The sequence below is a fragment of the Giraffa tippelskirchi genome, chromosome 2, assembly GCF_054371585.1.
Source record: "Giraffa tippelskirchi isolate mGirTip1 chromosome 2, T2T-mGirTip1v1.2.pri, whole genome shotgun sequence".
Classification (NCBI taxonomy): domain Eukaryota; kingdom Metazoa; phylum Chordata; class Mammalia; order Artiodactyla; family Giraffidae; genus Giraffa; species Giraffa tippelskirchi.
In genome coordinates, this window is record NC_137276.1 from 123,966,257 (window position 1) to 123,993,537 (window position 27,281).

Genomic DNA, 27,281 nt, shown 5'->3' on the forward strand with positions numbered 1-27,281 from the left:
TCCTATACAGCATTGTTATTTATAGCATCAGACTTCACTTCCATCACCCGTCACGTCTACATCTGGGTGTTGTTGTTGCTTTGGCTCCATCTCTTCATTCTTTATGGAATTATTTCTCCACTGATCTCCAGTAGCATGTTGGGCACCTACTGACCTGGGTTGTTCATCTTTCAGTGTCCTATCTTTTTGCCTTTTCATACTGTTCATGGGGTTCTCATGGCAAAAATGCTGAAGTCATTTACCATTCCTTTCTCCAGTGGACCACGTTTAGTCAGAACCCTCCACCATGACCCATTCATCTTGGGTGGTCATAGAGCATGGCTCATAGTTTCACTGAGTTAGACAAGGCTGTGGTCCATGTGATCAGACTGTTTAGTTTTCTGTGATTGTGGTTTTCAGTCTGTCTGCCCTCTAATGGAGAAGGGTAAAAGGCTTAGGGAAGCTACCTAATGGAAGAGACTGACTGAGGGGAAACTAGGTCTTCTTCTGATGAGTAGGGCCATGCTCAGTAAATCTTTAATCCAATGTTGATGGGTGGGGCTGTGTTCCCTCCCTGTTATTTACCTGGGGCCAAACTATTATCTGTATTATCTGTATAATCTGTATTAGCTATTATCTGTAAAATTTATTTAAAACATTAACTTTCTTATTTATTCATTTATATAATAATTTTTGTATATAGAAGATATAGTCACTTCTAGGAGTCAGTTGCCCAAGTTTGAATTCTACTCTGAATGGTGTAAAACCTTTGAAATAGAACTTAGTACCTCAGTAACTAAGACTTTTACTCTTTAGAACCAAGGGGTTAGACCAGTGCACTGTAAAAGTCCCTTCCATTTTTGGCATTTAAGACTAAATTACAGTAATTGTTTACATTGATGAATGACATTCTGCTTAGCATCTAAAGTATATTATTTCATTCAATTCTGCCAACCATTCCATGTAATATGTGCTATTATTATTGACATTTTACAAATGAGAAAAGGAGACACAAAAGGGTAATAAAACTTTCCTAGAATCATTCAGCAGGAACCAGTGGAGCTGGGATGAAAATCCAGGTCTGACTTAAACTATTCTGCACAATGTCTAAATCAGAGATCAAGAGAGTGGAGGTAAATTTACCCAAATGTTAAATTCGATCACTTCAGAAAATGTCAGTGGTACCTCTGGTTATGAATTATTTTGATTACTATGAATTATTCAGTCACATAGAAACAAAAATATTTTATGCCTCCAATTCTCCATGGACCCTAAGCTGTACTTTATCCACACATCTCCCCTCACCAGATGCTACCACATAAACATACAGGCTCATGTATGCACATGAGTGTGCAAACATACACACACAGAGTTCTAGATGAAGGATATCTACCTATTATACACCTGTATTAATCCACAATGATTTTTTGTAACTTGACCCTTATATAATAAGATTAATGTGTTTGAAGTTGGAGTTTTATCGAAATAATGGTACTTTTCATTTCCAGAAAATACCTACAGAGATAGCCACAAGTATACAAAGCTAATGCCTAAAACTATTTGACCTATTTCTTATTTCCAAAAACTTTTTTCTCTCATTATTTTTGCTTAAGGCAGCAACAGAAGAGAATCAAAAATATATTCAATTTGACAAAAATCAATTAAACAGGATCCTGAGCTAAACTCTGGGTGATCCTTAGTTTTAATCTTGGTTCATCAATTTTGAAAGCAGTCTCCATAGTCTGTAGAAGTGTTGCAATACATCACATTCTAATATAAAACTGAAAAAATGTGGGCAAAAAAAGTGTATACATTTCTGGTCATTAGCTTAAGCAACTAACTTATCTATTAAAGAGCATGTTTTCATTATATTTTGATAGTAATTCCTTGGTTAACCTTACATATTCTCATTTTATTTAAGTAATTTCAGATTTAACTAAAGAAAAATCAGTACTATTTGAGATTTTAATGGAATGATAAATTTAGTTTCCTTCAGGTGTATATATGAGCAATAAACAGAATTACATACCCAAATATTGATTGTAAATAGAATGAAGAAATAATACATATATAGAGAGATTGATATAGATATATAAATTAAATAAAACATGTAAAAGCAAAACTTTTAAACAGCTGAATATTTGTCATCTCCCAGTCCATCCTAAAGGAGATCAGTCCTGGGTGTTCATTGGAAGGACTGATGTTGAAGCTGAAACTCCCAATACTTTGGCCACCTCATGCGAAGAGTTGACTCACTGGAAAAGACTCTAATGCTGGGAAGGATTGGGTGCAGGAGGAGAAGAGGATGACAAAGGGTGAGATGGTTGGATGGCATCACCGAATCAATGGACATGGTTTGGGTAAACTCCGGGAGCTAGTGATGGACAGGGAGGCCTGGCGTGCTGCGATTCATGGGGTCGCAAAGAGTCGGACACGACTGAGCGACTGAACTATGAACTATATTATATTTTAATTTTCAGCATTTCTGAGTTTGGTTGGTATAAATTTGAAGTTTTCTTGAAAACTTACTTCCACCTTTTCTGAACCTGAAATATTCATTGCTATATCTAATTGGAACCATAGACTTAATACCGTATTCATGGCTCTATTTTACCTCAGATACAAAACAGCTTTGATATCGTCTCTTCAACCCAACACACCATTAAATACTTTTTCTTAACTGATTAAGAGACAACACATCTCTACAAATATATAAAGCATGATTTGTATATGTATTAGATACATGTCGCTTCACTTCAGTTCAGTTCAGTCGCTCAGTTGTGTGTGACTCTTTGTGACCCTATGGACTGCAGCACACCAGACCTCCCTGTCCATCACCAACTCCCGGAGTTTACCCAAACTCATGTCCATTGAGTCAGTGATGCCATCCAACCATCTCATCCTCTGTTGTCCCCTTCTCCTCCTGCCCCCAATCCTTCCCAGCATCAGGGTCTTTTCCAATGAGTCAGCTCTTCACATCAGGTGGCCAAAGTATTGGAGTTTCAGCTTCAACATCAGTCCTTCCAATGAACACCCAGGACTGATCTCCTTTAGGATGGACTGGTTGGATCTCCTTGCAGTCCAAGGGACTCTCAAGAGTCTTCTCCAACACCACAGTTCAAAAGCATCAATTCTTCGGTGCTCGGCTTTCTTTATAGTCCAACTCTCACATGCATACATGACCACTGGAAAAACCATAGCCTTGACTTAACATATCACAAATAAGAAACAAAAACTAAAGCTCCCTACTTACCTTGTCTTGACTGTGATAAAGAGAGAAGGCAAAGTTGGAAAATGCTTGTACCACATGACAATGCTGAAGTTCCTACATAAGAGAAATGCTCTTAGAAAATCAGTGTTTAGTTTCATGTAATGGAAGTTATCCAGTTTTTCTTTTATGATTTCTGAATTGTGTTCACTGTTTAGAAAGGCTTATCACTGAAAGATTTTTAAAACAATTTTATGTATTTTCTTATTGTATTTATTATGATGGTTTCAATTTATTTTTACTGTTAATTTTTGACCCACATGGAATTTGGTGGAAAAAATTAGCAAAGATCCACCTTTACTTTTTTCTACTTTTCTTAACACAATTTATTGGATAATCTATCACTTCCCCTTGCTTAAAATGTGTACTTCGTTATAGACTAAATTTTCGTATGTATACATATGTGTTTCTTCACAGTTTCATTTCCTCTATTTCTATGTTCATTCTTGAGTTCATACCAAAATTTTTACTTATTGTAGCACAGTGCCCAGGTTAAGAGCATAGAATCTGGAGCCAGATTACCTGGGTGTGAAGACTGGTTCTTTCAATTTACAAGCTGTGAGATCTTGAAAGGAAGGCAATGCCAAAGAATGCTCAAACTACTGCACAATTGCACTCATCTCACATGCTAGTAAAGTAATGCTCAAAATTCTCCAAGCCAGGCTTCAGCAATAGGTGAACCATGAACTTCCAGATGTTCAAGCTAGTTTTAGAAAAGGCAGAGGAACCAGAGATCAAATTGCCAATATCTGCTGGATCATCGAAAAAGCAAGAGAGTTCCAGAAAAACATCTACCTCTGCTTTATTGACTATGCCAAAGCCTTTGACTGTGTGGATCACAATAAACTGTGGAAAATTCTGAAAGAGATGGGCATACCAGACCACCTGACCTGCCTCTTGAGAAACCTGTATGCAAGTCAGGAAGCAACAGTTAGAACTGGACATGGAACAACAGACTGGTTCCAAATAGGAAAAGGAGTACATTAAGGCTGTATATTGTCACCATGCTTATTTAACTTATATGTAGAGCGCATCATGAGAAACGCTGGGCTGGAGGAAGCACAAGCTGGAATCAAGATTGCCAGGAGAAATATCAATAACCTCAGATATGCAGATGACACCACCCTTATGGCAGAAAGTGAAGAAGAACTAAAGAGCCTCTTGATGAAAGTGAAAGAGGAGAGTGGAAGAGTTGGCTTAAAGCTCAACATTCAGAAAACTAAGATCATGGCATCCAGTCCCATCACTTCATGGGAAATAGATGGGGTAACAGTGGAAACAGTGGCTGACTTTATTTTTCTGGGCTCCAAAATCACTGCAGATGGTAATTGCAGCCATGAAATTAAAAGACGCTTACTCCTTGGAAGGAAAGTTATGACCAACCTAGACAGCATATTAAAAAGCAGAGACATTACTTTGCCAACAAAGGTCAGTCTAGTCAAGGCTATGGTTTTTCCAGTAGTCATGTATGGATGTGAGAGTTGGAGTATAAAGAAAGCTGAGTGCTGAAGAATTGATGCTTTTGAACTTCGGTGTTGGAGAAGACTCTTGAGAGTCCCTTGGACTGCAAGGAGATCCAACCAGTCCATCCTAAAGGAGATCAGTCCTGGGTGTTCATTGGAAGGACTGATGTTGAAGCTGAAACTCCAATACTCTGGCCACCTGATGTGAAGGGCTGACTCATTGGAAAAGACCCTGATGCTGGTAAAGATTGAGGGCAGGAGGAGAAGGGGATGACAGAGGATGAGATGGTTGGATGGCATCATCAACTTGATGGACATGGGTTTGGGTGGACTCTGGGAGTTGGTGATGGACAGGGAGGCCTGGTGTGCTATGGTTCGTGGGGTCACAAAGAGTCGGACACGACTGAGCAACTGCACTGAATTGAACTGAGATCTTGAGCAAATTACCTGACCTCTCTGTGCCTGTTTTCTTATCTATAAAATGAGGAAAGTAATAACTCCCTCTTCGAAGGATTATTACATGATAATATTAAATATATATATGCCACTTAATACATATATGGCACACAGTAAATAATATCAAATATCTATTAAACAAAATAAGCACATTTTAATGTCTGGTATAACTAGTCCTGCTTTATGTTACATTTTCTAATTTTCCTGGCTACTTTACATTTTTTTTTCCATATGAACTTTAAGTTAGACCAAAGATCAAGATGTTATATTTTTATTGGGGCCATATTAAACTTATAGTTTACGCAGTATTGGTATTTTTACAATAATATCTTTCTTTCTAAGAACAAAGTATATATCATTACATATGGTCGGATTGTCTTAGGCTCTCAGAAGCAACTTATTTTTAACATAGATTTTACAAATTTTGATAAGGTTTATTTACAGATATTTTATATTGCTGGTTATTATTATAAATGTAATCCTTCCACTAAGTTTTGGGGGTTTTATATGTTGTACAACTATTGCCTTTTGCATTTAATATTGTAGTCAGTTACCTTAGAAATTTCTTACCTATTGCTTCTATTATTTGATCATCTGATTATTTGGAATTTCTCTATATGTAATAGTTATGGACTGAATTGTATTCCCCTCAGATTCACATGTTGAAACCCTTACTACCAATGTGATGATATCTGGAGGTGGGCCCTTTGGGAGGTAATAAGGTTTACATGAGGTCGTGACTAATCTCGTGATGAGATTAGTGTCCTTATAGGAAGAGATACTGCAGAGATTCCTTAGTCTCTCAGCCATGTGAGGACACAGCAAGAAAGTGGCCATCTACCAGCCAGGCCATCTGCAAGTTCTCACCAGAACTTCACCACACTAGAACCCTGATCTCTTACTTTCAACCTCCAGAACCATCAGAAAATTAATTTCTGTTGCTTAAGGCACCCCATCTATGGTAGTTTGTTATGACAGCCTGAGCTGAAAAAGACAGTAGTCAAATCATCTACAAATAATTGTCATTCGCTTCTTTCCTTCTCATTTATATATTTCATCTTCTACCTATTTAATTGCATTTGCAAGTACTCCCAGAAAATATTAAATAATAATGATGGTAGAATAACTAATATTTCACCATTAAGCATTATGCTTAAGGCTTAGTTTGCAGTTTCTGTATGATGTAACTAATAATAATAATCACAATAGCTAGTACTTACTGAATGCTTAGTGTGGTCTGTGCCCTTCATATACAGTGATTGAATTAATCCTCACATTCAATCTCTGAGAAGGTTCTATTGGCTCCCTTTTATAGATAAACTGAGACACAGAGAGGTCATGCAAAGTGACCAAGATCACACATCCCCATCCTGTAACTAGCTTCGCATTACCAATAACATTATAGTTATCATTTTGTGTATTATTTTCCTCACTATTCTGTACCTCTGGAGGGCTGGTGCTCTTAAGACAAAGCCTGGAATATATTAAATATTCAGTAGATGCTTGCTTGGGGAAGGAATGAAAGAGCTGGTTTCTGGAAAAAAAATAGTAAGCTCTGTTTGGGACATGACAAAAATGAATTGCTTGCAGGAATTCTGGAGCAGTGTCTTTTTTGTTTCTTTTTTTTTTTTTTAACTGAAATGAATTTTAATACAGAAAACGAAGACAGCATTTTGCAAGTTTATCGCTCAAAGGAGTATCTCTATTTGAGGAAATCAGCGTGTTACACTCTGAGAGATGAAATGTTACAGCTTGTACACCAAAATCAAAAAATGAAATTAAATTAAAAAGTGAAATGGTTACCAAGGTAATGGAGGTCAGGGGATCAAAGGTGAAGGGTCACACATTATTAAAAAGAAATCCAAAAGGACGGCTGCATCATGATCTCTCAGTGTTCCATCGGTGCCTCTCTTTGGGTAAACTTGAACATTTTGGCAGACATTCAAGCAGCTTTTTCGGTAAAAAGAGTTTTACGTGACTACTATTGCTGTTCCCATGATCATCTTCTAGAGGTGGCAAGGTGTTGAGAACACAGTAGGTGCTAGTTGCGCAGAATACACTTTGGGAAACGCTCTTCCGGCTTGTTTTCGGCAGCCATTTCCCCTCCGCGCGCCACATCCTCCTCCTCCTCGCGACCGGGACCCCGAGCGCGCGCCTCGTACCGCCGCCGCCGCCGGCCCAGCCACCCCGCCGCCTGGAGCAGTGTCTTATGAACAGTTGAGTAAATACATCTTGAGCTGGGGAAACGTCTTGGCTAAAGCTAAGATTTGAAGTCATGAATTCCATCTTAATTGTGATTTTGCTCCTGCTTCCTAACATTAATTATACATTTCACTAATAATGATATAGAAATGCTAGTCAATAGAGAATGTCATTGAATAAAGGCTCTGAAGTCATGAGAATGGCCGAAGGTACACAGGGGGCACATGTAAAGGAAGCAAAACAGGTGAGGAATGGGCTGGTGGTACTTCCTTCCAGGGCAGAGGATATGGCCAAACAATGCACTAGGAAGCAGGCAGTGTGATTTCATGCCCACGCATTTTCTTAGTAGATTTTCTTAAGAAAAATTGTATGTATTTTTAAACTATACTAGTCTGAACAAGAATAAATTGTCTGGAAAGGAAGCTATTTCTCAGCTCCACAGGTACACCTTATTATCTTATTCTTCCCTTCAGTGGTCCTTATTGTTTTCCCCACTGTTGATATTACTTAAGGTACAGCAAATGTACCTACCTATTGCTTTATTTCCTACTGCATTATCTAAAATTGCCCCCAGTCTTATTGATAACAGAGAACCAATTCATATCTTAAAACCCCTGAGTCATCAACATAAATTAAAACATGAAAAACCTTGACATGCAATAGAGTTGTGTGCTCACTGATGGGACCAATGTTAATGAGAGCAAACAATGCAAGGTGCAAGCCAGACGTCAGGGACTGGACAGTCAGGTGGAATAAAGACAGAAGGAAGCAGGCAAGATGACAGAATAGGTAGAAGCGGGGCTCAAGGGTCCCATCCGTATCAGTTTCCGCTTCTTCCTGACAACACTAAATTCCAGCACAATGGTCTCCCCAGAATTCCCAGAAAACATGTTTGCTCAGAAATAGGATGAAAAGAATTCCAGTGTAAAATCTAGGATTTTAACAAGTATAATGAACTGCCTTCTATATTTATACCCGTAATGCTATTTTGTTTGTTTGGTGGGGTTTTGAGGGGACTTGCTGTGGGAGGTTTTTGCTGAAAATAACAGGAACCTCAATTAAGGCTACATTAAACAATAAGAAAATTTGTTATGTTGCATAAGGCAAGTCTAGAGATCGATTCAGCAGTCTGGTGATGCTAACAAAGGTATAAGCTCTTTCCATTTTTCTGTTCTGCTAGACTTGGTTTTCCCTTCCCTTGGAGGCTGGTGTACTTTGTTTTCATGGCTGGCAGGGAGCAGGAACTGAAGCCAGGGGCTTCCTTCATTACATTCTACTGGAGGCAAAGAAAACATCTCCCCTAGTTGGAAAACATAAGATACGCATTCTGTTGAACTGGGCAAACCTGAACTGCATGTACCAATAAAAGTCATTAGGTGTGTCCCGAGTGCTCATCCTCATTTAGACAAATCAAGATTCAGTCCTAGGGTTTTGGATGAGAAATTTACATGAAAAAGTTTTTTTTAAGAAAAGGTAAAAGTGGCAAATTAAAGCTAAATAGGAAACAGATCAGGTCCTCTACATCCATCAGAAAATCTGAGCTAATGATAATAGGGACAGAGTTTGCTATGTTTTCCAGTCCAGTATATTCTGTCATTTCATTCTATATAAAATTCTTTAATTGTACTTTAATATCAATTGTACTAAAATACTTTAACATTAATTGTACTAAAATATCATAGTTTATTGGGGTATTTTTATGAAAATACTGATTTTCCTTTAATATACAATTGAGTATGATTGCACTGCACCATATTCACAGAACCACTTTGACCAGAGAAAAAAGGACTATTAATTTTCTAATAAAGCTCAAGGTGAAATTCAACAGAGTTCCAGCAAACATGAGATATACATACACTTTTGCATTGTGGAAGGTAGAAAGATAGAAAATCTTTTAAACCGTCAATATTTTCTGAGTCAATCAATGGTATGTTTTATTTATTTAAATATGTCTTGTAGTGCCTATACCCTTTATTAATAGTTTTCACAATGATGTTAGCACAGGAACATTTTCTAAAATGAAAGCTTGAGTGAAATGCTGGTATATAAGACAAGTAAAAAGTGGAACTGCTCTGATTGAAGCAGAAGTTCCACCTATTTTTGTCTGTTTCTTGTTTTGTCATACCTCTCACCATGGTAAAAATTGGTACAGTTGGATGGGTGGATGAAACTGGTCTATGAAGGACTTTAGAAACAATTGCCCTATATTATTGCCAATTATAATGGAAGGACAAAAAAGTAGGGGGCTCTTGGAATTAAAATGACATTGTCAATAATGTTAACTTGTCTATGAAGACTCAAATTCACATCCTTCCTAACATTAATTTTACATTTATTATTAAAAATGTAGATATGCTTGTAAATAGAGAATTCCATCTAATAGAATGCCATATTATTATCAAGAGAGTGCTGCACTAAACCAAATATAACATAATAAACAATATTCATATTTATGATAAAGAAATACAAATAAACAGTGTTGAAAGGAGTGATTCTTTTGTACATGCACCATTATACACTCTTTTATATGTAAGATTATTTTCTTATTACTTTATCTTATCAATTATGTACTACAGATCAATTTCCTTCCAGTTTAATTATGATTTTGCTCACGCACTTGTTATTACCAAATCAATACAACAGAGTATAATGCATTATAAGCAAACATGCTGTTGTGTGATTAGTACTATAGGAAATTTCAAGTAAGCCATTTGTTGGAATCACCATAACTCTTCTTTAACATGATAAAAAGTTTAGTTTATCCTTGTGTTTAGGTATTTTGTGTGGGAGCTGGGATGGTCTTTTAGATTTGTCATAATTTAGGGAGAATAGGTCAAGACATTGCCCACTCCCCAAACCAGTGACCAGTCATTGAGTCTGGCTGTCCCCAGCAAGGCCGTGAGTAAGACAAGAACTCTGCTGAGGACATTACTAAGAAGTGTTCAACTGTGAGCTGGCAGCATCCAAACTGCCGCACAGCTGGGGTAGTGAGTGTCTCGGTCCTGCAGGGAGATTGGTGATGCATCACAGAATCAACTTCTGACTCCAGCTTTTACCTCTGAAGAGTGATCATTAAAAATAATCAGGCATTTATCCTGCCTTTTTGAAATGAACTAGCAGAATAACAACAAAGCATTAATGAATGAGGGGAAGTTTTCTGTAAAGAAGAATCCTAGCTAACAACTACAAAAGGAATAGAATCACATTTTATAAGTCCAGTACAAAAATTTGATTCAGAGAATGGTCATCAATAGATGCCAAAATTATTAAAGGATATGCTGAAAAGATCAGAGCGTCATCACCTGAAAGTCATGAATTAATCTTAATATCATAAAAGTGGCACATTATGGGCAAATAAAGTACACATGCCACTTAAGAAGTGTTTTGGTCCAAAAAAAATTGGAATCTGACTTTAGATCTAAATTTAAGTCTACAGAATAAGAAAAAGAAGTTAAACTTCACTACAAAGAAACAACAGTCAAATCCAGGAAGTGAGTCATATTTCTTCAGTATGCTGATGGCCTGAAAAAAATAAGATGAATGTTGGGGAGATGGGGGGAAGGAGGCTTAAAATAAATAATAACCATAAACAACATGTGAACCACATGTGAATGGTCTTGTTTAGATCCTAATTTAAACAAACTATAAAAAGACATTTTGAAGAAAATAAGTGAAAGTTGAATATGGAGTGGGTATTAAATAATATTAGGGAATTACTTATTAATTTTAAGCATAAAATTGCATTGTGGCAATATTAGAAAATATCCAAAATTTTTGCAAATTAATATTAAACTATTGAGAAGTAAAATGACATCATATTTCATATTTATTATAAACTACTCCAGCCAAAAAGAAGAAAAGACAGGGTAAGGTGGCCAGGATGGGGAAAAGAGATGAAACAAATATAGCTGACTGTTGGCAATCACAAAAGCTGTGTAGTCAATACAAGGGTGCATAGGACCATTGACTCTACTTATTTGCACATTTTCAAACTTTCACAACAAATTTTTAAAGACAGAAAAATCATTTTCCAAGTTTCATGGGGTTCTTCTTTACTATTCTGGGAAATAATGAGAATATTAAGAGACTTTAGTTTATAATATGTATGAGAACATGAATGCAGAATGGATTTAATTATAAATATAGCACACATCTCTGGATTTATTCATAATTAAATAAAAAGTATGTAGCAATTTAGAACTTTCATTATGTGAAAAGAAAGGAATGCTCATTATTCCTTCCCTGATGTATATGTTGACTATTCAGTGACATTGTATAAACATAGAGCAAGTGATGGAAGAATATATTTGCTTTAATAAAACCCCATTATTCTGTTTGTAAAGAAGGGATTGTATATCAGACTTTTAGTCCCAAGATAAAACTGTCCAGCATCATTAAAATTCTAGCACAATCTTCTTTTTAACTGAACTCCCGTTAAAATATGCAGAGGAAAATTGTACTTTCATAATCCACTTATTTCATATCAATTTCCAAGAGTTAATCTATATATTTACATTGATTTCTACAAGTCTGTAGGCTGAGATTAATATACAAATCTTTGATTTTGATCTTTGACTTCAAAGTATATTTGAATACTTTCACTGAATTTTTAGATAGGATGTCATAGTATTGACTGGAAACATTGCTGATCAACTTTGGGGAGAGAAAGTGAATGATGGAGAATGCTGAGTGTCATTGGATTCACATAATTAGGCAGAAGGAATGTATCAGACTCCTGGCATTAAGCCTTTAGGTAGAATAGGCTCTTTCATGACTAAGGTGTTCACCATAATGGAGATCATTTGGAATCTTGATATTCTCCTTTACAAATCAAAGGTGTATAGGCAAGCCTTACCACTGTTCTTTTTTTCTGTCAACATTTTAATGCAGTTTATATTCTTGAAAAAATGGTAGCTGTCATTTAAAGAGTACACCTTTTCTCCAGCTCTGGATTTTTGTGATTCTGTCTTCATTGTATCACTTGTGATGGACTCATGGTCAATAATAAATGCAGTTTTATAAGATAACCCTTAGTCATTCTAGGGTTACAGACCCTTTTGAGTATCTGTATCAGTTGGAGTCTAGTTACAAGTAACAAAAGTCTATTCTGCCAAGTTTAAGTGTTTTTAAGTGAAATATTCATTAAGTAAGAGGAGAGTGAAAAAGTTGGCTTAAAGCTCAACGTTCAGAAAACTAAGATTATGGCATCTGGTCCCATCACTTCATAGGAAATAGATGGGGAAACAGTGCAAACAGTGTCAGACTTAATATTTGGGGGCTCCAAAATCACTGCTGATGGTGATTGCAACCATGAAATTAAAAGACGCTTACTCCTTGGAAGGAAGGTTATGACCAACCTAGATAGCATATTTAAAAGCAGAGACTACTTTGCCAACAAAGATCCGTCTAGTCAAGGCTATGGTTTTTCCAGTGGTCATGTATGGATGTGAGAGTTGGACAGTGAACAAAGCTGAGTGCCGAAGAATTGATGCTTTTGAACTCTGGTGTTGGAGAAGACTCTTGAGAGTCCCTTGGACTGCAAGGAGATCCAACCAGTCCATCCTAAAGAAGATCAGTCCTGGGTGTTCATTGGAAGGACTGATGTTGAAGCTGAAACTCCAATACTTTGGCCACCTCATGAGAAGAGTTGACTCATTGGAAAAGACCCTAATGCTGGGAAGGACTGGGGGCAGGAGGAGAAGGGGACGACAGAGGATGAGATGGTTGGATGGCATCACCAACTCGATGGACATGGGTTTGGGTAAACTCTGGGAGTTGGTGATGGACAGGGAGGCCTGGCGTGTTGCGATTCATGGGGTCGCAAAGAGTCGGACACGACTAAGTGACTGAATTGAACTGAACTGAAGTGGGTATTGGGTAGCTCACAGAATTTCTGGGTTTAGCTTTGGGATTAGGCAAACAGAAACTCCATCCAAAATCTTTCTGCAGTATCCAAGTTAGTAAGGACAGCCCTGGGGCCTCTCTGACATCCTCCATGACGTCAGCACTCACTCTTGCTATGACTGCCACCCCCATCAGAGTGTTCCCTTTGTACCCCTCCCCCCATGTTGTCAGCTCCAATCCAGTGATAAAGGGACCAGTGTCCACAACTCCAGCTCTGCATTTGTCTGGTATTTTTAGGTTAAGCAATGAGAGGTGAACAATGCTGTCATTTCCCAGGAAGATGAAGAAAAATTTAAAGGATAAATATCTAATACAAAATCTTTAATGAATATAGATTCTTCACTCCCAAAACACACACACAGTTTTGTGCATTTATGAAGGTTCATGAGCTTTCAAGACTCATCCGTTGGAATCCTAGAGATAAAATGGGTCCTGGAGGTGCTGGCAGTTGTCATCATCGTTTGAGAAAACAAATCCTGCTACAGAATAGGAAGTCCATAGATAATTAGCTCTAATTTTCTAAATCAACTATTTAGACTTATTTATATAACAGTTTGAGTTCTAGATGAGAAGTATGGATATGGCTGTGTATTTAAAATAAAAAGAGTTTATATAAATAACCTCTTTGCTTATGAGCTTTACATCTATAAAAATCTTCAGTTATCATGTTAATGAAAGGAAATTTTTATTACTACCCATATGTAGCCATAACATTGATCAGGGCCCCATGTGTCCTGTCCTTCACTGTGAGTCATAGCTATATATCTACATCTCTGTATCTATATTTATATATAATCTGGCTCTCAGAACTACTTTCAAATGAATTTCAATTTTTTGGTTATATCTCTCAAGAAATATTAAGGATCTGATTCACAATTCATGACAATACTTGTTAAAACCTGCTCTCCTGACCTTTCTTTCCTCAGTCTCTCATATTCCCTAGAGTTTCTGGCATTGTGCTGTCCAGTAAAGTAGCCACTAGCCATATATAGCTATTTAAATTTAACTTAATTAAATTAAATGAGATATAGAAGTTCCTCAGTCACACGATCCACATTCATGTACTCAACAGTCACGTGTTGCTATTGGTGAAGTTGTTTGACATTTCAAGTAGAGAACAATTCCATAACTGCAGAAAGTTCTGCTGGACAGCACTGCACTAGGGCCTCACCTCAACAAACCACCAGACTCTTTCTGACACACCCAAGTTGCCATCTGCACCTCCAACATTCTCAGCAATTTGAAATAAAATGGCAACTCTCTATTTCAGCCCTTTATCCTTACATCTCAGATCACTTCCTTCTCTAGTATATTTTTTGATTTTACATCACCAGTATATCCAGAGACTGAGCTGACAAAGACTGAAAGCTCTCTAAGAGAGATACAAGCCTGGAGTCAGGCAGGAAATACATGTTAAGATGCCTTTTCACAATCACATTAGTATAATAATACCATTACGTAGTAAACGGCTTCTGATGCATTCATCACTTTTAATGCTCAGAATAACCTTTCAGAATAAAAATTAATTTCATTTAAAAAACAAAAACCTGAGGCTTGGAGAGCTTGAATCATTTACCTACAGTGGTACAGCTAGTAAGGAGTTAAGGCCAGGGTAGAAAACATTGTTTCCTAAATATAAGGCCAACTTTCTCTCCGCTCTACCACACTGAAAAACATTATCTCTCTGAAGATATAAAAATGGACATTCCCATGGCAACACAAGAAAACAATGGTAAAATTCCGAAAGAGCTCCCTTAGATATGCTAAATGAGAAGCCTCTGCCACATACATTTTTAAATAAAGTCCTTGAGGAAAGAAAAATCCTACTTTATCATGTATCCCAACACAGTCTGGCCATGGTATTTTAAAGATTCAGAATTCACTATGAAAATAACTAGGAAAGGTTTTCCATCGTGGACTTTAATAACACTTTCCAACTCCTCTAGTTTGGCCTTTAAAAATAAGTACAAAATGTATAATCAAATAAGCAGATGGAAAAATGCCAGTTTTACCCTCATTACTGATAGTCTATGGAAAACCATCTGATTTTAATCTCCCCACTTGATTTACCTCATGTTTTAACAATTTGTCCAGCCAGTGAGGAATAAATGCAAAACAAGTATAGCGTTATGTTCTAGGGTTTGCCAGAAATTCAAATGTGGGCATTACCAGTTTGCTATAAAAATCGAGGCAGGAAGTATTTTAATTCCAGAAGCAGAAGCACAAAATGCACCTATTTTCCCCTCAAAAATCACACGTAAGAAAAAATGTTATTGTCTTCTGGAATTTAGGGAGAGCTTGGTTTAGAAAAATAAGATGATACATTTAGAAGAGAAAGGGGGAAGATGGACCTTACTAATCTCTCCTTTTTCCTTTCCCCAGTTCTTCAGCACATTTTTTTTGGAGTGAAATCGGACCAAATTCTAGTCAAGAATATTGGTATTTGTCTCTTCCTGGCTTAGGAAGCATTTGTATCTCCAGACAGAATTTCACAGACATTATTTAATCAAACTATACAACAGTTTTGCATGTAAAGTGAATTTGGGGAATTACTTTCAGTAGTATCTGAGATCTCTTTACAAGCACCATATGTGGTTTCAAATATTAACAACAATTGTTCAATGAGAGAGAATATGATTTTTCAAATACTCTGTTCAGTGAAGAAAGTATAGATTATATTTTACTCAATCTTGATAAACTAAAGAATGAATTTGTTCTCTTAGATGTGGATTATCATAGAAGCAAGATAAGAAACAGAGACTTAAACACAGTGAGAAGAGACCACTACAGTGATTTTCAGAGTAGAAATAAACTTCATCTCAACTGTATTACAATAGTTACATCTGTAACCCCATCTTTTCCATTTTTTAACCTAACCAGCCCTGAAATATTTTCCAACTCTACTGCTCTGGGTTTGCACTTAGCAAAGCACTGAATTCTCAAGATTTGTGAACAGCTTTCTAATTAGTTCACAAACTACAGAAATGGTTCTGATAGTGATCTAGAATTAGAAATAATAGGGTGTCCCCAAACTGAAAATCCTCAGTTACTTACCCTTACCCCTTTTCTAGGTCCCACTCAAATATCACCTTCTCTTTTCCCTGACACATATATGCAAAGTGGCAACTCCTTTCCCTTCAACCTGCCATTACCATATACACAAAGTCTAGTGAACCCATGAGGAAAAGGAGTTTAATCCCAGCTAACCCATGAGAATTGACTAGAAGTCTGGAGATTCATGGCTCAGCAGAGATCAGCAATTGTCAGCCAAAGAGGATAACAATTTTATCAACAATTTCAATCCTTGAGTTACTCTAGAAGACAGGCTGGTGGGCATGACCTGGTTCACAAGATCACATCTGGGCTAGAGAAATGCAGAGCTCCTGTAGTTACAGAACCCCAAGACTCAAGGGAAAGATGAATCCTAGACCAGAATCAGGCGGAGTCCTGAAAGAAGGGGGAAAGCAAAATGAACAAACATCTCCTGCACCATTCATTTGGTAATTCATCAGGCTCTGCCTACCAATGCCGTCCAGTGTTCATCTTCAAATGTTATTTGATTTGCACTTTATTATGTAACTTTTGATTAATTTACTTACATGCTATTTTTCCTACTAAATTGTTAGTACCTCAAAGGCAAAAAAATAACATGTCTTTAAATTACCTACAGTACTTCATACAAAAGGATGTGCTGAATAAAATTTTTAAGACTAACAGTTACAGTTGCTTAAAGGATTGTTTTACATCCCTGTAAAATCACTTTCTAGGTTCTTCAACCGTTTATTTTGGAAAGCCCCTTAAAAAGCCAGGTTTTTTGATATTTGCAGCTGTTTTTTTCTTTCAACAATATCTGGTATTTCCTTGGCAAGAGAAGCTGCTGGAATAGTTGCTGAGTATGGGAAGAATCTGTCAACATGAGGAGCTTAGCATTCACATAGGGCTTATTTAAATCTTAAATATTTACTTCACACTCTAAAGACATCAGTTATTGCCAAGTAATGAGACTGTGCCCAATAAACTAAAAGATCTGAGCTCCAGGAGTCAAATTATGTCAGACTGCTTTCAATTCTTCTCTGAAAATGCTGCAAATTAGACCAGGTTCTAACCATCTACAGTGAACAAAAGACTGTACAAGTGGCTATCAACCAGAGGCCCAGAGGCTCGTCTCCCACAGTTGTCCTTCACAGGCACATGTTGGCAGCAAGGCAAGCCATGGAAACGTGATGCCTGCCTTTTCCACTAGCTGGTGTTTTCACCCTGGGTATTATTTGCCCGCTTTAAGAATCTGCCTGCAATGTGGGAGACCTGGGTTCGATCCCTGGGTTGGGAAGATCCCCTGGAGAAGGGAAAGGGTACCCACTCCAGTATTCTTGCCTGGAGAATCCCATGGATTATAAGTCCATGGGGTCACAAAGAGTGGGACACAACTGAGCGACTTTCACTTCACTTCACTTCACTTCACTTTGGTCTTCAGCTTCCTCTCCTGTAAAATAAAGATGCCAGATCAGAACATCTCTGTGGTCCGTCTGGACTCTACTATTCTTTGAATCTAGGTTTCTGTGCTTCTCATCTTCAAATGAACACCAAAGCACACTTTATACTTAGTAAAGTAATAATTATGTCTAACATTTACTGAGTCCACATTATGAACTAGGCTAACAGTTTTACATAACTGTTACTATTGTTTACCATAACTATTTCAGGTGGCTACAAAAGATCACCATTGTCTATGTGAAAAAAAAAAATGAAGCTAATATCTATATATGAGAAATTAAGGCTGCAACTAAGTTGTTGTTCAGTTGTTCAGTCATGTCAGACTCTTTGCAATCCCATGGACTGCAGCATACCGGCTTCCAGAGTTTGCTCAAACTCATGTCCATTGAGTCAGTGATCCCATCCAACAATCTCATCCTCTGTTCTCCCTTTCTCCTCCTGCCTTCAGTCTTTCTCAGCATGAGGGTCTTTTTCAGTGAGTTGGCTCTTTGCATCTAAGTAGCAACTTAAGTAAGATCACAAAACTAAAAGGTTTTCAGGGTAAGGATTTATATCCAGTTCCATCTCATTCCAGACCTTGAATTAATTGATAAAGTCTATAGCCATGCAATGGAGAAGGCAATGGCTTCAGTACTCTTGCCTGAAAAATCCCATGGTTGGAGGAGCCTGGTAGGCTGCAGTCCATGGGGTCGCTAAGAGTCGGACACAACTGAGAAACTTCACTTTCACCTTTCACTTTCCTGCATTGTAGAAGGAAATGGCAACCCACTCCAGTGTTCTTGCCTGGAGAATCCCAGGGACTGGGGAGCCTGGTGGGCTGCCATCTATGGAATCGCACAGAGTCGGACATGACTGAAGCGACTTAGCAGCAGCAGCAGCAGCAGCATAGCCATGCAAATGTCCAATCACCATACATTCAGCCATGTTAAATAAGTATATACAAGGATATCAGCCTAGGCTACAGACTAGAGGCAATGTTTCAGGGCATTGAGCATAGATTAATCAAATATCCACAACTACTTTAATACCAGAACAGGATACTGTTTTGCCATAGTACTACATTATCATTTCCTCATTGTAATCCCTTCACTCATCACCAGCATGTTTAAACACATGGATTATGAAAGAAGAGTAGGTAAGGAAACCACTATTTAGTGCACCATCATCGGTGGAATGTCTATTTCCATGGGCTGTAACTGTCTGGAATATGACAGGAGACTTCAATCTCAATTATTCATAGACTCATAGTTACAGAAAACAAACTAGTGGTTACCAGTGGTGAGAGGGAAGGGAAGAGCGGCAAGATAGGCATAGGGATTGAGAGGTACAGACTATTATGTATCAAATAATGTAAATAAGCTATGATGCTAAGTTGTACAACACAGGGAGCATAGTCAATATTTTATAAAAACTATAAGTGGAGTATAACCTTTCAAAATTGTGAATCACTATGGTGTATACCTATGCTGCTGCTGCTAAGTCGCTTCAGTCATGTCCAACTCTATGCGACTCCATAGACAGCAGCCCACCAGGCTCCCTCGTCCCTGGGATTCTCCAGGCAAGAACACTGGAGTGGGTTGCCATTTCCTTCTCCAATGCAGGAAAGTGAAAAGTCAAAGTGAAGTCGCTGAGTCCTGTCCGACTCTCAGCGACCCCATGGACTGCAGCCTACCAGGCTCCTCCGTCCATGGGATTTTCCAGGCGAGAGTACTGGAGTGGGGTGCCATTGCCTTCTCCAGGTGTATACTTATAACTTACCTAATATCGTACATCAACTATACCTCAATTTAAAACATCAAAAAGAAAAAGCAGTGCGTGATTTTTACAAGTGATTCTCTGGAAGGGAAGATCAAATCTGTGTTTGAGTAAGTATTCTGTTGGCTGAAGCAAGAACTTTACCTCAAGCAAAATTGTACAAAGGTAAGTTTATTTTTGTTACCCTCGTTATCTCAACGCTGCCCATACTTCCATCTTTCAATCGTCAGGCTTTATAACTGCATCTTTTATCCTTTTTGAAACCTGTCCTTGGAAACTGCTGGGACACATAAACATCCCAAAGCATTTAAGAGTGAGAGCAATTAAAAGGTATGAGTGCTGAGACCATCTGTGTTAACATGGCTTAATTAAGAATACAGATCAGCTGAGCCACCCATCCCCACCCCCGCACGCCCGCAGGCTTCTGCGGTTGCCATGACGGTGGCCTTGTTCTGGGCTGCGCTTGCCTTTGCACCTGTGCTCGAGTTCTACCTCTTCGCTATGGCCACCGCCATTGCGCATCAACTTCCTCTTCATTGCAGAGTTCTTCTAGTTGGTGTCTCTGCTGCTTTCCTCCCTTGTTTGGTTCATGACAGCGGTCATTACTGACATCAAAGATGGACCAGTGCGGAAATGTCTACTGATCTTTGGAATGTTAGTCTGTCCTTATGCAAGAAATGTGCCAGTTTGCATGTCATAAACTTTTTGTTTTTTTAAAGCCAGTGAGGGCTTGAAGAGGATAAACCCAGGTGAGAGCACCCTCTATGGACTGCTGGCTTATGTTTCTGGCTTGGGTTTTGAAATAATGAGTGGAGCATTTTCCTCTGTAAATACTGGGACTCTCTGGGGCCAGGCACAGTAGGCATTCTTTGAGACCTTCCCCAGTGCTTCGGAAATTCAACTTTCATGACACTGGTGAACATATTGCTGCACATGTTCTACAGCATCATGTTTTTGGAAGTGCCTGTGAGAAGAAAAAGTGGTACACCCTTCTTGTCGTTCTTCTCACCCATCTGCTGGTGTCAGCCCCAAGCTTCATGAATACTCACTGTGGATTAAATCTGGTGTCAGGGTGCATCATGCTGGTACTCACAGGCATCTGGCCATTCTCCGTTTCTGCCAAAGCCTGAAACGCTGCCTGCTCTGCCAAGACTAGGACTTGCTCCTCTTCAACCAGTGCTCCAGATAACCTCCAAGGACCAGCACTTTTGAAACGGTAAGTTGCATCTTTAGAGGAAGCACAACTGTGTCTTTTTCTGTAAATCCCTTTCCCTGGTGAAATTTGGAAAAAGCAAAGCTGTCTAGATATGATATAGCCTTCATGCTACAACTTTCTGAAAGGGATACATCAGTGGTATGTAATCTGGCTGCAAACTAAAATCACCTGGTAAAACATAGCGTACTGATTTCTGGGTTCCACCTCCAGGTTTAATTGATCTGGTATTTGATAATTTTTTAAAGCTTCTCAGATAATGCTGATGTGCATCCAGGTGGAAAACCACTGATGTCCAAGTAGGAACCTTCTGAGAATTCTGTAAGTAAATAAAAATGAGATGTTTAGCTGTCTCCTGACTGAGTTTGTCCTCAGTCTGCTTTGAGCAAGTAACTATCCGAGTGTCAAATCCTGGTTAACCTTCATCTTTCTGAGTTCTGAAGTCACAAAAGGCTAAAGGGCTATCACCTCTGTGAACTGTTTCACTTCACAGTACTCTTATTTCTAAGAATGTGAAAGGCTGTGCTTCTAACTACAAAATTGCACTGACTTACTATGCTAATTTAACCAAAGTAAGCTACTGATTATTAAACTGTATTTTTCTGTAGTTTATCCCTTATAGATTTTGCTTTTTTGAGGCATTACATTGTTTTGAGCATAGATTCATTTTCTTTAACTAAAAAACCAATTATTCCTGACTTCCCGGGGAGATATTATAAAACCAGGAATTTATGTGCATATGAAGAAAGTAGGGAAAACCACTAGACCATTCAGATATGACCTAAATCACATCCCTTAGGATTATACAGTGGAAGTGAGAAATAGATTCAAGGGATTAGATCTGATAGACAGAGTGCCTGATGAGCTATGGACAGAGGTTCGTGACATTGTATGGGAGATGGAGATCAAGACCTTCCCCATGAAAAAGAAATGCAAAAAGCAAAATGGTTGTCTCAGGAGGCCTTACAAATAGCTGTGAAAAGAAGAGAAGCTAAAGGCAAAGGAGAAAAGGAAAGATATACCCATTTGAATGCAGAGTTCCAAAGAATATCAGGGAGAGATAAGAAGGCCTTCCTCAGGGATGAATGCAAAGAAATAGAGGAAAACAATAGGATGGGAAAGACTAGAGATCTCTTCAAGAAATTTAGAGATACCAAGGGAACATTTCATGCAAAGATGGGCTCAATACAGGACAGAAATGGTATGGACCTAACAGAAGCAGAAGATATTAAGAAGAGGTGGCAAGAATACACAGAACTATATAAAAAAAGCTCTTCATGATCCAGATAATCATGATAGTATGATCACTCACCTAGAGTCAGACATCCTGGAATATGAAGTCAAGTGGGCCTTAGGAAGTATCACTACGAACAAAGCTAGTGGAGGTGATGGAATTCCAGTTGAACTATTTCAAATCCTAAACGATGATGCTGTGAAAGTGCTGCACTTAATATGCCAGCAAATATGTAAAACTCAGCAGTGGCCACAGGACTGGAAAAGGTCAGTTTTCATTCCAATCCCTAAGAAAGGCAATGCCAAAGAATGCTCAAACTACTGCACAATTGCACTCATCTCACACGCTAGTAAAGAAATGCTCAAAATTCTCCAAGCCAGGCTTCAACAGTACATGAACAGTGAACTTCCAGATGTTCAAGCTAGATTTAGAAAGGGCAGAAGAACCAGAGATCAAATTGCCAACATCCAATGGATCATTGAAAAAGCAAGAGGGTTCCAGAAAAACATCTATTTCTGCTTTATTGACTACGTCAAAGCCTTTGACTATGTGGATAACCACAAACTGTGGAAAATTCTGAAAGAGATGGGAATGCCAGACCATCTGACCTGCTTCCTGAGAAATCTGTATGCAGGTCAGTTAGAACTGGACATGGAACAACAGACCGATTCCAGATCGGGAAAGGAGTACGTCAAGGCTGTATATTGTCACCCTGCTTATTTAACTTCTATGCAGAGTACATCATGAGAAACGCTGGGCTGAATGAAGCACAAGCTGGAATCAAGATTTCTGTGAGAAATATCAATAACCTCAGATATGCAGATGACACCACCCTTATGGCAGAAAGTGAAGAAGAACTAAAGAGCCTCTTGTGAAAGTGAAAGAGAAGAGTGAAAAAGTTGGCTTAAAGCTCAACATTCAGAAAACTAAGATCGTGGCATCTGGTTCCATCACTTCATGGCAAATAGATGGGGAAACAGTGGAAACAGTGGCAGACTTTATTTTGGGGGGCTCCAAAAATCACTGCAGATGGTGACTGCAGCAATGAAATTAAAGGACGCTTATTCCTTGGAAGAAAGGTTATGACCAACCTAGACAGCATGTTAAAAAGCAGAGACATTACCTTGCCAACAAAGGTCCATCTAGTCAAGGCTATGGTTCTTCCAATAGTCATGTGTGGATGTGAGAGTTGGACTATAAAGAAAGCTGAGTGCCAAAGAACTGATGCTTTTGAACTGTGGTGTTGGAGAAGACTCTTGAGAGTCCCTTGGACTGCAAGGAGATCCAGCTAGTACATCCTAAAGGAAATCAGTCCTGAATATTCATTGGAAGGACTGATGTTGAAGCTGAAACTCCAATACTTTGGCCACCTGATGTGAAGAAATGACTCATTTGAAAAGACCCTGATGCTGGGAAAGATTGAAGGCAGGAGGAGAAGGGGACGACAGAGGATGAGTTGGTTGGATAGCATCACTGACTCAATGGACAAGAGTTTGGGTAAACTCCAGGAGTTGGTGAAGGACAGGGAGGCCTGGCGTGCTGCTGTCCATGGGGTTGCAAAGAGTCAGACACGACTGAGCAACTGAACTGAACTGCCGTTAAGTCTTTTCTGGGTGCGTCCCCACACAGCGTTTACCTGCTAAATGCTGGTTGCTGGACTCGTTGAAGTGAAGCCCACTGTTCTATCTCTGAGCAGCTCTGCAGGTTTGCCAAGTTATTACCCTGGGACAGGATTCACTGGAAGCTAGTGGAAGTTTGGGTGGAAAACAAGCCAGTAGGGTGGTGGTAATACTTTTAGCTTGTCCTGTATTACTGACTAACACTTCTATCCAAATGGTATGGTGGAAAATTGGAAATATGTCCTAAAATACCATATTCATACTTTTACATAATCCGTATATTCTTTAGATATGGTAAATGCCCTTAGGTTTTGGTAGCACATACAGCATTCACTTTTTAGGAATACCAAAGATGTTTGTTCAGGCTTCCCAGGTGGCATTAGTGATAAAGAACCCACCTGCCGATGCAGGAGATGTAAGAGAAGCACATTCCATCCCCGGGGCAGGCATGGCAACCCTCTCCAGTATCCTTGCCTGGAGAATCCCATGGACAGAGGAGCCTGAGGGTTACAGTCCACAGGGTCATATATAGTTGGCCACAACTGAAGTGACTTAGCTCACAAGATGTTTGTTCAACTTCCAAACAACACTTTTGGTTTCCTTTATAAAGGAGAATTGTGCCTTTTCTAATTAGAAATTGTTCCAAGTTGATGGTTTTTAGGGAGCTGATGTTCTGTAAGAAATGCAAATTCCCTACATATTCAAGTGGGAACACGGTGAAGCTTGTATGTGCAGTAGAACAGCCAAAAGAAATAGAAGCCGCAATGAGAGGGCTCACCAGTGACATGAAGGATGGAAGAATTTGGTAATATTATGGTGGGGGGAGAATAATGGACATGTTCAAAATGGAAACATGGCCAGTAATTTGGGCTAGCTGCACATCTGTCCAGGGACCAGAACCTTATACATAAACTGGACCTTTATCAATGAAATCCCCTCTTATGTTTAAATAATTCAAATTTTTTGATCTAGGGTTTCAAGAGGAGTAAGGTTTTTAGCAAGGCTGTAAACCATCCCTTAAGCAATTACAGTTATTCCCCTAAAGTCTACTTGAGCACTAATACCAATGCTCCTGCTGGGGTTTGCTGTTTTTCACTTTTATACAAGATTTTCTTTAGGTGAGTCACACAAGAGTCAAAGACATAGAGACTAAACAGTGACATTTACTGTGCAGAATTGAAGAGAATAAGGTACCTGTCGAACTAGGCTTCATTCCTATTGGAGCATGGTGTTCTTTGATAAACAGGGTAAGAAAAATGTAGAGTTGGTTTATTACTGTTGACTTACAATTCTCTTAAATGGATAGTCTGATAAAACATTTGTGGATCTGTGAAGTCTAGAAAAATCTGAGAATATTAGTATTACTCATACTTGAGCTCAGAGGATGTCCTCTGTGCATTAGTAGTTTAATCTTAAGCAATCTGGACCACTGTGAAATCTCATTTAAAAAAACGTCTTGGACAAGAAAATTTTCTTTGATGGTGAGATTACTGTCTTAGTTTAGGAAATTGTCTGCTAATCCTTGATTGAGTGAGTGCCAAGGAAACCCAGAAGGAGAGTAGTCTACCTTTGTTGCTGTGTATATATTAAGATGTGCTTTATTTATTTTTATTTTTTTGCATTTGTTATTTGTGATGAGTTTTCTGAGCCCTGACAGTGTTTGGAGAGGAGGTGATGGTGTTAATCTTGTGTTCTTCTCCACACAGAGCTTTCTCAGTTTGGAGGAAAATGTGGCTATGTTCCAAGTTGACCTTGGAAAGTGAATATTGTTTCAGCACTTGACTATGTTGCCATCATATGTACATCTATGTACATCACAGAGATTGATTTTGACTCTCTAATAAGTTTGTATTTTTTTTAACTCATTTGAATTAGGAGTTGTAGCTGGAGTTTTGTTACCTTTGATCCTGGCCTGCCTGCCTGGCAGTATAGTAGAAGCAGCCTCTTTTAGAGCATCTTTGTGAACACATTGCTGAAAGGAATAAATGGTGTCTGTAGACTGTATAGAAAATAGAAAATGGCTTTTGTTCCCAGTATTGCATTTTTGTTGTCAACCACTTTTCAGTGTTTGCTGAGAGTGACAGATACACATCAAAAATGCTAGGTGTTCTTATCTGTTGAGTTGGTGCAGTACAAGGGGTCTTGACAGAAGCTTCCTCCTACATGATCTTCTTCCCACTCACCTCAAACTAGCCCCAGGACAGGGACTAGTGGTCAGAGTGGGCCTGAGGGCTCCAGGGAAGCCAGGGAGCCAGCCTGTCTCGGGCACCAACAGCGTGCTTCCTGGGAAGAGCTTCTGAAAGTGCTGGCTTTTTGTTGACTAAGTTTTCATTGGGCCCCACCATCCCTAACTCAAGAGAGACAAAGTAGATGTCACAACTAAAGAATTTTAAAGTTCTTTGCCTAAAACACTTTATTTATGATTGCAGTTTTTATAATTCTCATTTAATAAAAGACTTCATTCCATTAAATGTAGTGTTCAGAGGAGTGGGTACTGTCTTTATGTACAATATTTATCATTTCATTTAAGTTATACTCTTATGTCATATATAGCTTGCACTAATCAGACCTTGCATTCAATAGTATTTTCCAGCAAATAATAAAAAGACTGTTTGTCACCAAAAAAAAAAAAAAAGAATATAGATCAGCTCTGTCAACATGAATTAGTTGTTTGGTCCAGAAAACTTTGCCTGGGAAAAATAAAGCTATAAACCAATTTAAAAAAATTCACTATTTGCTTCAGGAAATTTCCCACAGATAATTAATGGAAACAAGAGTCTTCTCACCTTGGCAAATACTTGCTTATCATACAAAGTTTCCTCATGAAGGCTGGTTTCAAGACCTTTGTGTCATAAGGTCTACTAATTCCAAACTAGTACTTTACAAACATTGCCCAGTCCAGATCAGGTCTTCGTCTTGAAAGACCTACTTCAAAACCACTTTGAGCTCAGACCCCAAAGCCCTAAAATTAGACCACTTCTGACTTCCACATTCTGAGACACTGCTGGGATTGGTAAGGTGATGGTCTCCCTTGCTACAGCAAGTTTTAATACATTTAGCATTCCTTTTTTCATAGGTTGAAGATTTGCTGGGAAGTCCAACGGTACTACCTATAAGATGGTAACCTATGTTTCTCTAGCTTACAGCAGGCTGAGAATAAAAGTTTCAAGTAATATTTCTCCGACAGTTCAGTTCAGTTGCTCAGTCATGACCCACTCTTTGTGACCCCATGAACCACAGCACGCCAGGCCTCCCTGTCCATCACCAAATCCCAGAGTCCACCCAAACCCATGTCCATCGAGTGGATGATGCCATCCAACCATCTCATCCTCTGTCATCCCCTTCTCCTCCTGCCTTCAATCTTTCCCAGCATCAGGGTCTTTTCCAATGAGTCAGCTTTTCACATCAGGAGGCCAAAGTATTGGAGTTTCAGCTTCAACATCAGCCCTTCCAAAGAACACCCAGGACTGATCTCCTTTAGGATGGACTGGTTGGATCTCCTTGCAGTCCAAGGGACTCTCAAGAGTCTTCTCCAACACCACAGTTCAAAAGCATCAATTCTTCTGCACTCAGCTTTCTTTATAGTCCAACTCTCACATCCATACATGACCACTGGAAAAACCATAGCCTTGACTCTACAGACCTTTGTTGGCAAAGTAATGTCTCTGCTTCTTAATATGCTGTCTAGGTTGGT

At 38.7% G+C, this 27,281-nt stretch overlaps 1 long non-coding RNA gene and 2 pseudogenes across 2 annotated transcripts; 1 reads left to right on the forward strand and 2 right to left on the reverse strand.

Moving 5' to 3' along the window:
* Positions 1-6,846: 6,846 nt before the first annotated feature.
* LOC145522871 (calmodulin-binding transcription activator 1 pseudogene) lies at positions 6,847-10,809 on the reverse strand (annotated as a pseudogene). Its single transcript, XR_014066204.1, has one exon. The product of XR_014066204.1 is annotated as a calmodulin-binding transcription activator 1 pseudogene (transcript).
* Positions 10,810-13,573: 2,764 nt separating this feature from the next.
* LOC145522876 (uncharacterized) lies at positions 13,574-19,927 on the reverse strand. The gene is made up of 3 exons (XR_014066207.1): positions 19,706-19,927; positions 17,647-17,755; positions 13,574-16,719 (listed from the first exon to the last, which is right to left on the reverse strand). It is a non-coding gene; the product is annotated as an uncharacterized LOC145522876 (long non-coding RNA).
* Positions 19,928-19,956: 29 nt separating this feature from the next.
* LOC145522919 (gamma-secretase subunit APH-1B pseudogene) lies at positions 19,957-20,710 on the forward strand (annotated as a pseudogene).
* The last annotated feature ends 6,571 nt before the right edge of the window (positions 20,711-27,281 follow it).